The sequence below is a fragment of the Montipora foliosa genome, chromosome 1 (assembly GCF_036669935.1).
Source record: "Montipora foliosa isolate CH-2021 chromosome 1, ASM3666993v2, whole genome shotgun sequence".
Taxonomy (NCBI): Eukaryota; Metazoa; Cnidaria; class Anthozoa; order Scleractinia; family Acroporidae; genus Montipora; species Montipora foliosa.
Window position 1 is genome coordinate 54,977,614 of NC_090869.1, and position 17,905 is coordinate 54,995,518.

Below are 17,905 nucleotides of genomic sequence, written 5' to 3' on the forward strand. Positions count from 1 at the left end.
TATCATCATTGGGTTACATGAAAAATATATCTGAGATCCGTTCAGCAGGCGACCATGTTGTAAAAAGAGGGTGAAGAGAGGAGGGTCGTGACATACATAGAGACGTCGCGTACGGGATTGGCCGAGTGGAGGACATCACACACGGAGATTGGTTGAAAAGCATGACATTACAGGGACCCAGACCCCTCACGTTAAAAAATGGAAATGAGGCCATCTTTAATCATTTAAAACAAGACAAAAGAAGGATTTTTATTTTACGAATGAAACAATTTTATTAAAAATAAGAGCTATTGACAATCGGGAACGTGGGAGGCGGCCTGGTGCCGAGCCTCGTCCCAGTTCATCCAAGCCCGTGTCCATAGGTTATTGTAAGCAAAAATATAAAAGTCAAACAAGTCTCTGGGCGCGTTCCGTATTCACAAAATAGGCAGGCCTGAGGACCAATGCATTCAATACACAAATGCACAGTCGCACAAACAATCTTCTTTAGTTTGTACACCTAAAAATCGTTCAGTTGGCATCATCATTTTGTTCTTCTTCATCTTGCGTTAGGATGAGACGCAGTTGGAACATCCTGTTCAATAAAAATTTCCGTCTCTCCACAGCTGCATCTGTAGCCTCTTCAACATCCATCGAATCCTCCTCCATGAAACGATGTCGGGTTTTCATAACGTCTTTATGCACGGGGTCATGCTTTAAACGTTCAAACCACTGGAGATAGTGCAAGTACAGCCCTCGCAACTTTCTTCTGTAAACGGGTAACAGGGCATTGAAAGCTTTGGCCTCAGCTATCGTTTCAGAGACCCCCTCCTTCAAGAACTTGTTTGCTTTTTTGTCATAGGTTGAACTCAGTGACTCTTCCACCTCTTGGGGCAGAGTTTCCCAGGGATCTTGGTCATCTATTTCCCTGTCACTGACGTCTTCATCCTCAGACTCGACGACCATGTCCGAGTCCGAGTCCGAGTCTTGTTCTTCCTCTTCATCTTGGTTTCGCTCCTCATCTTCTTCACTTCTCTCTTCCGAGGTAGCATAGGGTGGTACTTCCTCAAATATGTCCCCCATGGTTGTGTCTCCCACAGGCTCCTGGTCTAAACGTTTCCAACAACCTCGCCTCCTTTGACGGTCTCTGTTATAAGCTCGACTAAACGGTTTGTGGCAGTAGCGGCAGAGATGTGCCATACACTCACCCAAAGGGATTGCTCCAAATGAGCATCGCGAATTTGACGTCTGCTTTTATACTCATTGTGAGTCACGGAGCGACTGACTCACAACGAGTAACGATGAGTTACTCACCAGCCCTTGGAGTAACTCCCCCCAAAATACTCCTTGTGAGTCACGGAGCAAGTGACTCAGAATGAGTTACTCAATAGCCCATGGAGTGACTCCCACCCCCTCCTCCCCCCCCTCCACCCCCCAAAATGAGTAGAGAGCACACTGAGGGTAAGGCTGAGAAGTCCTAAATCATAAACGAGAAGCCACCGAGGAGGACAACATGGTCTGACTGAGCTCCGGTTGCTTTTGTTGACTTAGTGAAGTGCGTGCCATCTACCAAAGAGTGTATCCACAAGACATGAAAGCTACACTTGCAGCACTGATTCAAGAGATCGAAAGATTGAAGCGACAAGTGAAAATCCAGAAAGGGAACAAGCACGAGCAACACAAACGATGGCGCACCAAAAACCCGGACAAGGTTAAGGAGCACTAGAAGAGATGTAAGGACAAGACCCGACAAAAAGTGAGAGACCAAAAGAGAGCAGGAGAAACAAGCCTCGATACCATACAGTGAATTGAAAAGAATTCTTGCTCTAAAATGAGGCTTGGTAGGCTAATTTGCACGTGGACAAAAGAATTATAAATGTGACCGCCATTTATGAATAAGGTCTATACCGTGGAGACACCCTGTGTGGTGACGGTTGCAAACACAGAACCAATACGACAGCCTAGCCAAAGGACTGAACCAGGCGGGGCTAAAGACACCATCCCAAAGGAAATGCTCGATGGAGTGGCAAGCCCACCAAAGCCAGTGCATGAAATGACAGCAGGAACGATCCTCGCCGACAGAAGGACAAGATGAAAGCCAAGAGGAGACAATTCTACCACGGAAACAATGCCCGGTGTGAGGCGTATGCGAAACAGTACTATCACAAAAACAAGAACAAAATCAGGGAGAGACAAAAGCTATGAGATCGACAAAAGAGGAACAAGTTCAGAGAGATCCCACTTTGCTCAACGGACGAGACAGAGCCCACACGCCTCGAACCGAATGAAACCCTTGCTGAAACTCCCCTTTGAACATAGGGTGTTACGAATGGTCTCGAATCAAATAATAAAAGCAACTACGTGGATTAGGCTCGTTTCTTTCTTTTTGCCAAAATACAAACGTGGTCCATTTTTGAGCAAGCGCGGTGTGGAGTGGTGCAAAATTTAGGAACAGAACGGTGAGCAACCCATGAGTAAAATGAGAAACAGATGAGTTACTCCGAGCAACCCTGAGTAACTTAAATTGAGGGAGTCACTCCAAGCAAACCATGAGTAAAATGAGCAACGCATAAGCAACCCTGATGAGCAACTCTCACCCTTATCCTCAGTGTGCTCTCTACTCATTTTGGGGGGTGGGGGTGGGAGTCACTCCATGGGCTATTGCTCCGTGACTCACAATGAGTATTTTGGGGGGAGTCACTCCACGGGCTGCTGAGTAACTCATCGTTCCTTATTGTGAGTCAGTCGCTCCGTGACTCACAATGAGTATAAAAGCAGACGTCAAACTCGTGATGCTCATTTGGAGCAATCCCTTTGGGTGAGTGTATGGCACATCTCTGCCGCTACTGCCACAAACCGTTTAGTCGAGCTTATAACAGAGACCGTCAAAGGAGGCGAGGTCGTTGGAAACGTTTAGACCAGGAGCCTGTGGGAGACACAACCATGGGGGACATATTTGAGAAAGTACCACCCTATGCTACCTCGGAAGAGAGAAGTGAAGAATATGAGGAGCGAAACCAAGATGAAGAGGAAGAACAAGACTCGGACTCGGACTCGGACTCGGACATATTCATCGAGTCTGAGGATGAAGACGTTAGTGACAGGGAAATAGATGACCAAGATCCCTGGGAAACTCTGCGCTAAGAGGTGGAAGAGTCACTGAGTTCAACCTATGACAAAAAAGCAAACAAGTTCTTGAAGGAGGGGGTCTCTGAAACGATAGCTGAGGCCAAAGCTTTCAATGCCCTGTTACCCGTTTACAGAAGAAAGTTGCGAGGGCTGTACTTGCACTATCTCCAGTGGTTTGAACGTCTAAAGCGTGACCCCGTGCATAAAGACGTTATGAAAACCCGACATCGTTTCATGGAGGAGGATTCGATGGATGTTGAAGAGGCTACAGATGCAGCTGTGGAGAGACGGAAATTTTTATTGAACAGGATGTTCCAACCGCGTCCCATCCCAACGCAAGATGAAGAAGAACAAAATGATGATGACAACTGAACGATTTTTAGGTGTACAAACTAAAGAAGATTGTTTGTGCGACTGTGTACTTGTGTATTCAATGCATTGGTCCTCAGGCCTCCCTATTTTGTGAATACGGAACGCGCCCAGAGACTTGTTTGACTTTTATATTTTTGCTTACAATAACCTATGGACACGGGCTTGGATGAACCGGGACGAGGCTCGGCACCAGGCTACCTCCCACGTTCCCGATTGTCAATAGCTCTTATTTTTAATTAAAGTGTTTCATTCGTAAAAAAATCCTTCTTTTGTCTTGTTTTAAATGATTAAAGATGGCCTTGGTTTCCATTTTTTAACGTGAGGGGTCTGGGTCCCTGTGATGTCATCCTTTTCAACCAATCTCCGTGTGTGATGTCCTCCACTCGGCCAATCCCGTACGCGACGTCTCTTTTTATGTCACGACCCTCCTCTCTTCATCCTCTTTTTACAATATGGTCGCCTGCTGAACGGATCTCAGATATATTTTTCATGTAACCCAATGATGATAAATGTTCAAGTCTACCGTGAGAACCATATCATTGATACGACCGGTGGCGGCTGGCTCGTACGTAAGTACGGGCTCCGGCCTCCTACGCCTCCCTACCTGAGAGAAAGCTTGGCGCGTGTAGACCGCTTGGTTCCTCCCGTATCCCCGTGTTTGTCGTCGGATCTATCCGACGCCGCCGACCGGCTAGATGAGTTATTGCTTCGTGCCTCTCCAGCAGGATCATCGTCCATCGCTTCCGACGTGGTACCACCCCGCCGTGGGGATACCTCTTCTCTCTAAGTCTTCTCAATTGGGGACTATAAATGTTGGGGTACCCCCCCATCCCCCTGTCATCAGGTCTTGTGACCTTACAAGTCAGGGCTAAAATTTTGGGGTACCCCCCATCCCTCTCCTCAGGTCGTGTGACCTTACAAGTCAGGCCATAAATGTTGGGGTACACCTCCCCCCCCCCCCCCCGTTTTTTTGGGAAAAAGATCCTCCTCATCACGCCTTTGCTCAAGTGGTACCTGGCCCACGGTTTGCAAGTCACAAAAATCCATCAGGTGGTGGAGTATACACCCAAGCCGTGCTTCAAACCCTTTGGCAACGCGGTATCCGACGTGCGACGAGCAGGGGATCGGGAACCCAACCAGGCCATCATTGCCGACACCATGAAATTGGTGGGAAACTCGAGTTACGGCAAGACCATTACCAACCAGGAACGACACCGTGACGTCGAGTACTGTTCCGAGATCAAGGCTTCGCAACTGGTGAACGAACCTTATTTTCGTGGGCTCACACACATCAATAACAACACGTACGAAGTGGAGTCGTGTAAGAAGAGCATCAAACTCAATCTTTCTTCGGCCATTGGCTTTTTCGTGTATCAGAACGCTAAGAGACACATGTTGGAATTTTATTACGACTGCATCGACTAGTATCTCGATCGCATTGATTTCTAACTCTGCGAGATGGACACGGACAGTGACTACATGGCACTTTCGGGGGAAAGCGTGGAAAGCCTGGTTAAACCTGAACTGAGAGAGACATTCGAGGCAGATAGTGCGAATTGGTTTCCACGTACGGACACACCCGAACATCATGACTACGACAAAAGAAAGGCGGGACTCTTCAAGGAGGAATGGAAAGGGGATGGAATGATCGGACTTTGCAGTAAGACCAACTACTGCTTTGGGACTAAGGACAAGTTTATTTGCAAAGGGGTGAACAAACGCTTGAACGCCACCGACAAAGACAAATATCTGGAGGTCCTCCTCACTCAGCGCCCGAGTAGCGGCGTCAATCGCGGGTTCCGCACCGTCAACAATACCGTGTACACATACAATCAAGTGCGTGACGGCTTTTCGTACTTTTATCCCAAACGAAAAGTGTTGGACGACGGTGTGAGCACCGAACCTCTGGACATTTAAAGTTGCGGGGTGTGCGTGCGGGGCACCAAGAAAGAAACGGAGTAGGGACACTACTCTACTTGTATGTATTGTAAATATTTGTTACGGGGCACCAATTCTTGGTGTGACCGGTTGGATGAGTGTGTTTTTTTATTGGCCGGCCACATCCAAAAATCACTATTGATCATAATACACTAGGGTGCATGTGCGGGGCACCATCTTCTTGTAGAGATCTTGTAAATAATCATTAAAATCTGTTTTGGTTGGATTTTCTTGTGTGTTTTGTGTTTTTATCCGAGGGGCTCTGGGACTTTTTCTTCCTTATTGGGGAGAGGTGTCCCAGTGGGGTCTGGGACCTAAAAAACGCCTAAGGAAACGCCTAAAACGGGTTCGTCCGCTTAAACGTCTACAAAAAAGGAACGCTCACGACCACGCCTTTGAACCATTCCCACGGTTTGTAAATCAAATTTCCTCTCGACAAATCAGGAGCCAGCTGGATAATTATTCAAAGTATTAGAGCTTTGATAATCCTAATAGGATCCCGTTACGACGAACCAATCAGATGCCTCCATTTCAAGGCGTCCTTAGTAACGCCCCTAGCAACGCTCCACAGCTTCACAAATTCCTTTGCGGAAAAAAAGGGGTCGAATTATCCCTATTATACTACTCTTGGAGAATATAAATACTTCCATGATCATTTACATTGTAATGATTGGTATTCAGATGAACAAAACGGATTTTATATTAAAGAACTGTAAAGAGACGAAGGACCAGTAAAGATGAGACCCCACTTGTTGAGACTCAGAGGGCGGATAACTTAATTCCGTGGATAAGTCACTACCCATGTTAAAATAGAGATTTACAGTTACATGGACAAATAGTGAAACCTTGGTATAGATTGAAACTGTCGTATAGTGGCCAGGGACCCGTTTCTCCAAAGACCCGATAACTTCTCGGGCCGTTTTAAGTGTTGGCACAATTCTCTCTGTATCTCAAAAGCGGGGAAGTCATCAAACTCCGCAATCATTTCGCTTTGAGTTACTGGGTTGCAAGTATGGCAAACCCAGTCGGAATCTGCGTTGATTTTTTTTTTCGTGTCGGTAAAAGTCTTGCCTGTCACTCCCCTGCTAAGTGGTGTCTTTGCGCATAGAGCCTTCTGCTCGTAATTTCTTAGGATAGAGAGGGTAGTGGAAATGCGTAAATTTCTCTGGTGGACACAGTAGAATGATAAACTTAACCTGCAATGGCGTCGAAAGTCGTGTAACGCGAATGGCGTTTTAGTGGATCTTTAAACAAAATATACCCTTATGGAGCTCAATAATGGAAAGTCAGTTGGATAAACTAGGCAGGCGATGAAAACAAATACCTGGAATCGTAAAAGCGACGAGTAATGGACTTCGACAACAATCTATCGCCCGTCGAGCCGAAACCAAATTGAGCTGTATTTCTAATGTTTTACCAAGAGTGTGCTGTTGTGTAGAACACTGAAACCAAATGAAGAATTCTCTGGTATAAAAGCGACGAGTAATGGACTTCGACAACAATCTTTCGCCCGTCGAGCCGAAATCAAAGTGAGCTGTATTTCCAATATTTTATCACGAGTGTAAATTTATGTACAACACTGAAACCAAATGGAAAATTATCTGATAACTTATGGTTTCAGCAAAGTCAGGTAAAAAAAAAAAATTGGTTGACCATTTGTCGACTATTTTGTGCATCATTATTCAAGGAAAAGGTTCTTCAGGTAAGGGTTTGAACTTGAAGTACATGGTAATTTGACACGATTGAGTTTCTTGTCTCCACGCAGGCAATGAAATAGGAAGAGCTCTTCGCCTCTAAGAGCAAATATGTTGTTTGTTTCAATAAATTTTTCGCTGGAAAAGGATTCTGTGGTATTTTCGGCCTATGTGAATTATAATATCATGCTGTGTATTGAATTTTCGAGCTTAAGGTTGATATGTGATATGGGAGAATTTTTTTTAGTATTGCTCTGTAAGCAGGAAGGGTTCACGAAAATAAACAGGTCTGTTGGAAGCGTGCTTGAGTTTCAACAAAATGAGCCCCAAAATCAGTGAAAAATTGTGACGCCGATGATGGTAAGACCTTATCTGATCCTGAATTAGCCAATGCGTTTAATAATTTCTTTACATCTGTAAGTTCGGACATCCCCCCGCTTGATTTGTCTTTGCTGCCAGCTTTCCCCCCCACGGGTGATACGTTGCCCATGGTACAACCTTATGAAGTATTTAAAAAACTTACTTCAATTAAGCCCCATAAGGCCCATGGGCCCGATAATTTTCCTAGCAGGATTTTTAAAGAGTTTGCTTTTGAACTAGCAACCCCAGCTGCTACTATTTTTAATGTATCTTTGTCGTCTGGGGTTATGCCATTCTCGTAGAAGGAATCTAATATCATCCCAATCCCTAAAGTCACAAAGCCCACATGTGAGAGTGATAAAAGACCAATCTCACTCACACCCTGCCTTTCAAAGGTTTTAGAAGACTTTGTGGTTTCGTGGTTGATTGAGGATTTCAGGGATAAAATTGACCTTATGCAGTTTGGCTTGAAAGGAACCTCCACATCTTACTGTCTGTTAGATATGGTCCATAATTGGCTTTTACAGCTAGACAGTCCTAATGAACATCTCCGAGTCTGCTTTTTGGACTTTTCAAAAGCTTTTGACCGTATTGGTTATAACATCCTTGTCCAAAAGCTTATTAACCTTAACGTTAGACTTTGTCTGATCCCCTGGATCATTAACTTTCTATCTGATAGAAAACAACGCGTTAAGTTAAATCAGAGATTTTCGGAATGGCTCCCTGTCAAAGCACGGGTCCCCCAAGGGACCAAACTAGGCCCAATTTTGTTCCTCACAATGGTCAATGATTTGGGGAGGGCCATGTCACCTAATTTCGGAATGTGGAAGTACGTAGATGATGTCTCGTTGTCAGAGAACCTTAGTAAGGGTAAGTTATCATCTTCCCAGTCTACACTTGACTATATAAACAGCTGGGCCTCTGACAACTGGATGCGTCTTAACGCTAAGAAATGCAAAGAGTTGCGTTTGTGTTTCTTCAAGGAAAAACCCCAGTTATCCCCCTTAACAATTGATGATCAACCGTTAGAAGTGGTAACCTCACATAAGGTCCTGGGGCTTATTATTCAGAATGACTTAAAGTGGAACGAACATATCGCATCAGAATTTGCTAAGGCATCGAAACGCTTTCATATCCTACGTGTTTTACATCGGGGTGGTGTCCCAGCAGCTGACCTAGTCTCAATTCATGTGTCTTTGATAAGCTCTATTTTGGAATATAGCTGCGTAGTCTTGCATTATGTTCTTCCTTCCTATCTGTCTGAACAGCTCGAAAGAGTCCAGTAACGAGCTTTTGGTATTATCTTTCCCAAACAAACCTATAGCAGGGCATGTGAACTTGCTGAATGCCCAAGGTTGGACGTTCGCCGCAATGATCTTTGTATTAGAACTTCAAAGAAAATTGACGGGAAGGGGCCCTCTCACAAAGCAACTGACAATGACGAGGGTGAGTGCGCATGGACGTACGATGAGGAATAATACTCACAGAACCCTATATAAGTGTAAAACGGAGCGACTTAAAAGAAGCTTTTTTCCTAGTGCAATTATTTCTTTTAATAATAATATTTAGAATCTACATTTTTATGTAATTTTTAATTTTATATAATTTTTAAATTGTAAATACACATTGTAATTCATTTTTAAATATGAAAATGTGTTTCAATAAACTATTAAACTATTAACTATTAATAATAAAGTAGCTGCTATTTCCAAAATGATGGAATTATCTGGTAACAAATAACGTCGTACGCGTCTTGGAGAGTAAATTTTGACTTTGCATAAACAAATGGTCAACCTCAAGAGTTGGGCGATTGTGATCTTTGTTTCATTTTATTGTCAAACTTTATAACACTTGACAGAAAAAGAAACTTACAAAAACCCGGTATCTTGCCATCATTTGACACAGATGCTTCACTGTTTGGCGAGTAAACATGCCGCGGTAACTTAATCACGGCGCCCGCTGAATTCCGGCCATGTCACTTTCGATTTTGCGATTTATTTGTGCAGCCAAAAGTAGAATAACAAAATTGAACGTAGCAAAAATCTCCCAAAATGTTTGTCGCTGATCGTAACTTTTTATATTCTATATTCACGGTTCAAAATTAATGTTGTTTTCATGTCGTAAATATTTTATTCTCAATCGACCGTCCCGGAAACTTCCTTCTGCTCTTTCTAAAAACTGTGTATCAATAGCTATGTACTTTTGCATCAATATTTGTTTTGCGTAAAGCAAGCTAACAAAATCTGTACTCTGCTGAGTTTGCATTTGTTAGCGTTAATAGTATTTTCGGTCCGACGCTTCTGTTTTATGAAGGGGTATATTGTTTAGGTCAACCATCCAGATACTTACACCGCCGGAAATGGGGAAACTTCAGTGAACTTTAGTATTACAAAGCTGTCAGATGCTCAGAGGGCACACTTAAACTTGTGGTGAAAAGAAGTTGTGGGAACTTGAAAATTATCAACATGTCAGCCCAGAAGCCATTGTTTCTCGCTTCTCTTTTATTTGTTATTCTTCAGAGACTGGAATGCTGTAGTTTAATACCACACAATTCAGTGCTTTCTGATTTTCTGTTACACGTACCACAGGCAACCCTGTGTATGCTTCACGGAAGAATCTCGTTTCTTTGAAAATGTGTTAAAATAGCAGCCTTTCTGCCCATGCGCAGACACCTTGTAATGAAGAAAACAAATATTTACCATTGTGTACGTTTTTTGGTTTATTATGGGATCGTATTAAAAGCAAGTCATCGAGGAGTTGAAGCCTACACATGCATTCCCTTGAGCAGGCTGGGCATCAGAAATATTTAGCGCCTCAGAGCAGTTTACATGGAGCAGGTCGCATTCGGACACACTGTCATCATCGTTACTGTCACACAGTTGCCTTCGCACGTGTACGATGCACTGACTAGCCAAAGTTTCTTCAGAATCGCTTGGTACACAGGGCTTTTAACGCTGTTAACCAGTGTAGTTGAGGTCGCATCTAGGACGCGTTCGATTGGCCTTCTTCCAGAATAAGAATACGAACGTTTACTTCTAAGAATTACACTTAAGAGAATTTTGATGGTATCAGAATACAAAGGACATTTTCAGCATATGTTATAGAGGTCTCTTCCTAAATTCACCCCCAAAGTTAAACCTGGAGGTTATTCTTTTTATTCTTATTCCAGAATAGCGTCAATCGAACGCCGCCCTTAAAGTCTATAGTAATTGAACTTTGTGAGTTTTGAGTATTGCTTGGTATAATTGTTTTGTTTTGTTTGTTTTCGTTTTGTTCTTTATTTATTAATTTTTTTTAAAATAATACATTCAAAACTTAATTTACCGAACACGTTTACATCTACTTACCATTCATTTTTATAAAATATCAATTAGGATAGTACGCGCACTCTCATTGGTCAATAACGGTGTTTAGATGAGAGTATGTAAACACGACTGTGACGTCACACGAATTTGATTGGTTATGTGTTGTCAGACACGCATTTGGATGGGCTGGTAGGAAATATGAGCGTGTATAAAGAAAATCTGTTTCAATCAAGAAGTAAAAATCTCAGCATTTTCATTCATTTGTCGAATTATTTTTGAGAAATATTTTATGAAAGCAACAGGGGAATTTTTTTCCGTGTTTACTCAGCCTCATCTTAACACTCGGGGGAGTTAGGAGGATTCTCGACAGTTATGCAAACCTCGACTGCGTCTCAGGTTTGCATAACTGTCTTGAATTCTCCCAACTCCCCCTTGTGTTTAGACGATGCTATGTAAACACGGAAAAAATCCGCTGTTGCTTAAACAATCGTTATGGTTTAAGTTAATTCCTTAGTACACATGTCGCGGGACACCGTCTTGTTAAGTAAACAACTGTTGGTAAAATGAAAAAGAAAGATCAACAGAAAAAAAACAGATAAGGTCCATGTCCCTGCGGTGGTCATTCTGTGCGACTATGCTCAAAGGGTAAGATGTCGCATGAAGAAAAAAAAAGATTTTTTTATGTGTGTCTATCTGAAAGAAGGAAATGACAGCAGTCTCATAGACTGGCATTGCGTGAATAACTCGGTTTTGTATGCAAAGATTGCGGAAACTCGCTTAGAAACTGAAAACAAAATTAAGATGTTATAGGAATGGGAGGCTACGCTCGAGGAGTTCCTGATCTCAGAATCGCTTCGGTTGTTGTGCAGATACCTGTAAGGATGATGCACATCTCTTTCATTCCCAAAACTCGGACCCAAAATGAAATATTCGGTAGTTCGAAGGGCCATGGTCTCTCCTTTTTTTCCTGTATTTAAATAGCTTTTGTAACCAACCGACTTTCGAGTGGTACAGTGTGCATCAGGAGGTTTTACTTTAGATAATGATTAGTTCAGTTTCAGAGCTTTTAATTTCTTATTTCAAATACATCTTGACTAATGTCAATTTGTCGGATAGAGGGCATGTGGGGGAAGGGGAGGGGTGCGCTGTCGCCGCAATTTCTTCGGCCCCGTCTTTCTGGAATTTCTGGATCCGCCCCTGGTCTTGGAATATTCATAGAAGTCGTTCACTAGATAAACGTCCGGTGAAGTGAAGTTATATCTTCTGCAAACGAGGAAGCTTGTCTCGTTGACACTTTGTAAGCCGGCGTTCGGATATCGACATTTTGTGATCATGTGATCGTAAACACAACCGTAAAGTATGTAGTAAATCTCAGATTTAGGTTTGATTTGACATGGCGTGATAACAGAGTAGCCCATGACATCTGTCAAGTGGCCAAGAAAGCCAAGTTGTTGATAAATATTTTTTTTTCATTGAATTCTGTTATGCAAATCAGTCTCGAATTTTACCATTTCCCCGATCTTTCCAAAATCCGTTAGAGGCGAGGCTGGGTTGACCACAGGCAGCCCAGACTCGGAGGGAAAAAAATTATAAGGATTTGTATGGGAATCAGGGGTTCCGAACTAGAATATAGTTCAAAACCACTTAAACATAGCATTGTTAAACGGATTTTAGTATTTAAACGGTAAACATAGGCATATTTTTATCCCCTAAAAATTTTTCATCTCTTCGGATTCCCTAGCTGAAAGTCTAGTGATCCGAAAATTATAGGGATCAAAACTTACCTTTTCGAGAATTTCAGCCAGAAAAAGGCTCCCGAAAAATCTAGGTGACTTTTTTAGGGTAAAGGCCAGTTAAAAATGGGCAATTATACCTTGTTTTAGATGTTCGAAAATCCTAGGACAGGCAGGCAAGCAAGGAATTTTACCGCAAATCTTCCGAAAATTGTAGATCTCAAATCGTTTTCCGAAGAGATGTTTTCCGAAAATTGACATTGGGTGCTCCTGTGGCAATCTCGATAACAAACTGAAAAAGATATTTTCCCGCAAAAGTTCTCAATGAAAAAGCTGTAGTTTATTGTCGCGGTGACTTTCTCGGTTTTTGTGTGGTTATTTGCCTGATTGAATGCGATTTAAGCAACTTCTCAAATTCCCGCGTTGTCACTCGTACCTATATAAAGGAAAGGCTGGCAACTAATTCCTAGCTTACTCACATCTCGCCGATAAAATCACACTTCTCCGGCATCAGTCACGCTCAAACTCCGGCGATGGCCACACGGATAAATTTACTTCTCCTTGACCAAGTTTCAAGGTACAGTGAGCATCCATAGGCCTACTCTGGGACCTTAACTCGCCTTAACTCGCCCTAACTAGCAGCTTGAGATTATGTTTAAATTTCCTTATCTCGCCTTAACTCGCCTAAAGTCGCATTATCTCGCACAACCTCGCCCACTCTCGCCACCGCAAAGTTGATACCAATTTAAATGGGGTGATCCATTCAACCAAGATTTAGACCGGTCCGCCCGGGAAAAGTGGTCCACCTCAAAAGGTTTTGAAACTTTTCCGGTTTGACTGAACCGTTCCATTGAGCTTTGGACCAAAATTTCCGGAAATTTTGGTTGAATGGATCGCGCCCAATACGTCAACCCACTCTCAGGGTAATTTCACAATTAATCCACAAAGGGAAGACACCAAAAATTAAGGATTTCAAAAATTTTAAATAAGAGTTTGTAAGTCCTTTTGGAATTTCCACGTAGCCTCTGTGGTAAGGGTATTTCACCACTAAGATTTCATGAATTTTTTTTTAGTACTTAATGGACAGTCAATGGAACTACCAGGAACAACCTGAACATGCACTTAGTCTAACTAGTTACCTAACAAAACTGAGGCTACAATGCTAAGCATGGCAGAAATTCCAGAGGCATGGGGTCACAGGGTCTAGAGAAACCCACACTGATTGCTAGTATTTTAGGCCACAAAGTTAGTGACATTAACTAAAAGTAGAAACAGTTAATCCACGAAAAAGTTTTCATGAAATAATAAATTTACTTATACTTCTAAGCGAGACAAAGAAAAGTTACCTGGTACTAGAAGATCTGTACATTGGTTCAGGACGTAACATGTCGATAATTTCGTTAGTCGATAAAAGTCGATCGTTGTCGATAAAAGTCGATACTAATCAATCGACAAATAAAGGAAATCGATAAAAGTGACATCCTGTTTGGCTTACACTGTAGTCAAGCTGGCAACCATAAGCCATGATTCATAAAGACGTGTTACATTTAGCCCTTAACTGAGTTAAGGTTTTTGCATTGATAGCCAACTTCGTTCGCCATTTTTTAAATAACCTAGAAGATACTGTGAACTCCTGTCTCTCCCAGGGCCCTCTCGCTCAACTCATTGTCCTGGTAAGTTTTGGTGGGAAGCTTCAAGTTGGCGTACATGACATAAAACACGCTACAACACGGGCTGAGCCGGTGGCCATTTTTGTAAGAATGGGAAGCAGGGAAGATGCATCATTGACAACTCTCAAGGGTTTACGAGACAAAGCCGATGATGGAAAGTACTCTTGTTCATCAACTTAAATGAGGTATAGCTCTCTGCACAACTGTGAACACAAGTAAGCCTGAACAGAAAATAAGGTCATTTATTTTTTGCTGTTTTGCTAGTCTGAGAATGATATTAAAATCAAGGTGTCTCTCACAGGATTGTCCAAGTTTAAGGAGGGAGTTTCTAAAATACAGGAACTGCTGTCTTTGCGTAAAGGCATCAATCTCCATTTGCAAGATAGATTTATCCCGAGAGAACGAAAAGGCAATTGGTGTTTTTGTTTCTGGCATATGGCGGCAGTGAAACCAACCAATTGGGCTAAATTCGAAGGGAAACCATCAGTGAAGTGGAGAGAATGGACCAAATGGAAGACTTAAAGATAAGTCTTACAACTTTCAAGATGAAAGAAATTTCATTCCATTTTAGTAAAATTGATTGTGTCATAAACATTTCCTCAAAGTGGTGGACGACTAAACATTTTGTAGTGGACGCAATGTTGAGTGGTCGTAACTTTGGCTTAATTCTTGCCCTCTGCGCTATTATTCGGGTATTACCTGACCTAACTTTTGAATATAAGGATATTATCTGTCCATATTCGCATGTAAAATGCAGATTCGAATTCAAGGCTTCAGACGCGTTCTTCCTAGAAAAGCATGTGGTCAATGCTCCTTTCATACGTCGTTCTCGAGCGAGCCGATATTTCGCTGGTAGAGTTCAATACAGCGCAAACGGCGTAAGTACCTTCCAAATACAACGGCACCTACTCGTCTGCCGCGATATATCGTCGAACCCTGGCCCTTCCAAAGGCAAAGGTAAGCCCAAGTTTCCATGCGGCGAGTGTAGCAAGCCAGTGAGAAACTCAGAACCAAGACGCCATCTTGTGCTTGTCTTGTGATACTTGGTTCCACGCAAAATATATATAAATGTCTCAAATTAACCGTTACCGGGTTCAAATACTACCTACAACATCCCGACTTGGAATGGACATGTGCTTTCTGCTCTCTGCCTAAACTATCGGACTCTTTCTTTGACAAAACTGGCTCATTCATTTTGAACGAGAGCAACTGCGAAGACGAGGCGCGCGAAGTCGAATCGGTCGATACCGACGAAGTCCTAGCCAAGATAAAAGACATTAAAATCGAGCACAGAAAAGAATGTGTTATTGCCTGCCTCAATATTAACAGCCTGCAAAACAAGTTTGATGAGGTTCGACTATGGCTAGCTACTAATGCATTCGACATTTTAACAATACAAGAGACTAAAATCGACTCAACATTTCCGAGCTCACAATTTCATGTTGATGGTTTTAACTTTTATCGTCGCGACAGAGTCAAAGGCGGCGGTGGCATTGCAGTATACATCAGAGACAATATAGCCGCTTCTCGGAAGAAATTGAGAGGTACATATGTCGAATCAATGCTGTTTGACATGAAAATTGGACAACGACAGTTTGCATATATTACCGCTTATAAGCCCCCTTCTGTAGACAGCAACACATTCAAACGCGAACTCTGTGATCTTTTGGATGAAGCTAACAGCCTTTCTGACAATGTGATTTGTACCGGAGACTTAAATTCGGATATCCTCCACCCACTTGACAATCACAAGGAGGGTCCGTGTTTACTGGATATGTGTGACATTTATGACCTTGATAGCCTTATTAATGTCCCTACAAGGATCAGTAAAAACAGGGAATCCTGTCTCGACGTTATTCTCACTAACGTCCCCGCGTTTGCCAAGGACTCGGGTGTCATTCATACGGGTCTAAGCGACCATGATCTCGTATATACGGTTCTGAAAACCCGACACATGCGATCAAAGGCAGAAACCACAACAAAACGATCCTTTAAAACCTTTGATAAGGATTCATTTCAAGCTGATTTATCAACGGTGCCCTTCTCTGTCTCATACGTGTTTGATGATCCTGACGATGTGTATTGGTGTTGGCATCAACTCTACGATCAAGTCCTGGATGCTCATGCGCCCAAGATAACAGTCAAGAAACGCCCGTCACCGGCTGGAGTATTTATTACAGATGAAATTCGGAAGATGATGCGGGACCGAGATAAACAGAAAAAGCGATATTACAGATCAAGGAATCTTCATTTTTGTCGAGTGGGAAAAATATCGGTCTTAAGAAACAAAGTTGTCCGTATGAGAAGAAAAGCTGTACAGGATCACTTCAAGACACTTTGCAAGGAGAAATATGGAGATCAAAGAAAATTCCGGAACACAATTAGACCGTATATTAATTCACGTAAGAAAAAGAACAATAGTCGTATTATTCTTAAGGAGAATGATCAGATAATGCGGGAGCCACGTGAAGTTGCAGAAACTTTGAACGATTTCTTTTCAAACATTGTTGGCACTGATAACAACGCATGAAGGATTTCACACATTTTCCACACGACTCCACCAGCGGCCAGATTACCTTAAATTATACCAGCCCCAATGAGGTGAAGGAAATCATGTGTAACATGAAAACAAATAAAGCCGTTGGCCATGATCTTATTCTCGCGAGGGCAGTGAAAGATTCTGCTGAAGTGTTGTGTGAGCCGTACTGCACTCTCTTTAATTATATTCTGGACGTTGGAAAAATCCCTAAACAGTGGAAAAAGGGCGAAATAACTCCCGCGTATAAGAAAGACTGCAGCCTGTCCAAGGATAATTACAGACCTCTCACCATTCTCCCATCTTTGTCAAAAGTCTTTGAAACGCTCGTCCATTCAAGAGTCAATCCCCGGTTTAGAAATATTCTCCATAAGCTCGTGTTCGCTTATAGAAAGTCTCACGGTTGCAATACGGTTCTGCTGAGTCTTACGGAGGAATGCCGAAAGTAGCCCGGATGATCGGAAAATAATTGGCCTTGTTTCTATGGACTTGATATATCATTATTGTCGAAGGCTTTCGACTCTCTACCACACGATCTGATTGTGAAGAAGTTCAAAGAATATGGTGCTGACGAGAGAACTGCAAATATCATTGAGGATTATTTCTCTGATCGCCAACAACGAGTGAAAATAGCTGGAGAATATTCGAGCTGGAATAATACTTCCAGAGGGATCGCCCAAGGGTCAATTCTCGGGCCTTTGATATTTAATCTCTTCATCAACGATCTCATGTTCATCGAGAAAAGATGCAAACTCTCTAGCTACGCAGACGACACCCAAATTTTCTTTGCTCATAATGACTACAGAGAAGTTGAGAGTGCTATTAACTCTGATCTGAAGCTTGTTGATTAATGGTATGATGAGAATGGTCTGAAAAGGAACAATTCTAAGTATCAAGCCATTGTGATGGGAAAATATGATGCCACACTTGATTTCAAGTGTGAAAACTCCAGTATCCCAGTGACTAAAGAATTTGAGATGCTAGGCATAACGATAGATAACAAACTGAAGTTTGACAGTCATGTTGCTAAAATATGTAGGAAAGTTTCACAGCAAATAGCTGTTCTCAAAAGAATGAAGAAAATGCTTCCCTTCAAAACAAGGCGTGACCTATATTTAGCATTTATCCTTCCCCACTTCAACTCTTGCAGTGAAACCTGGACTTTTTGTATTAAACGTGCTGCAGATAA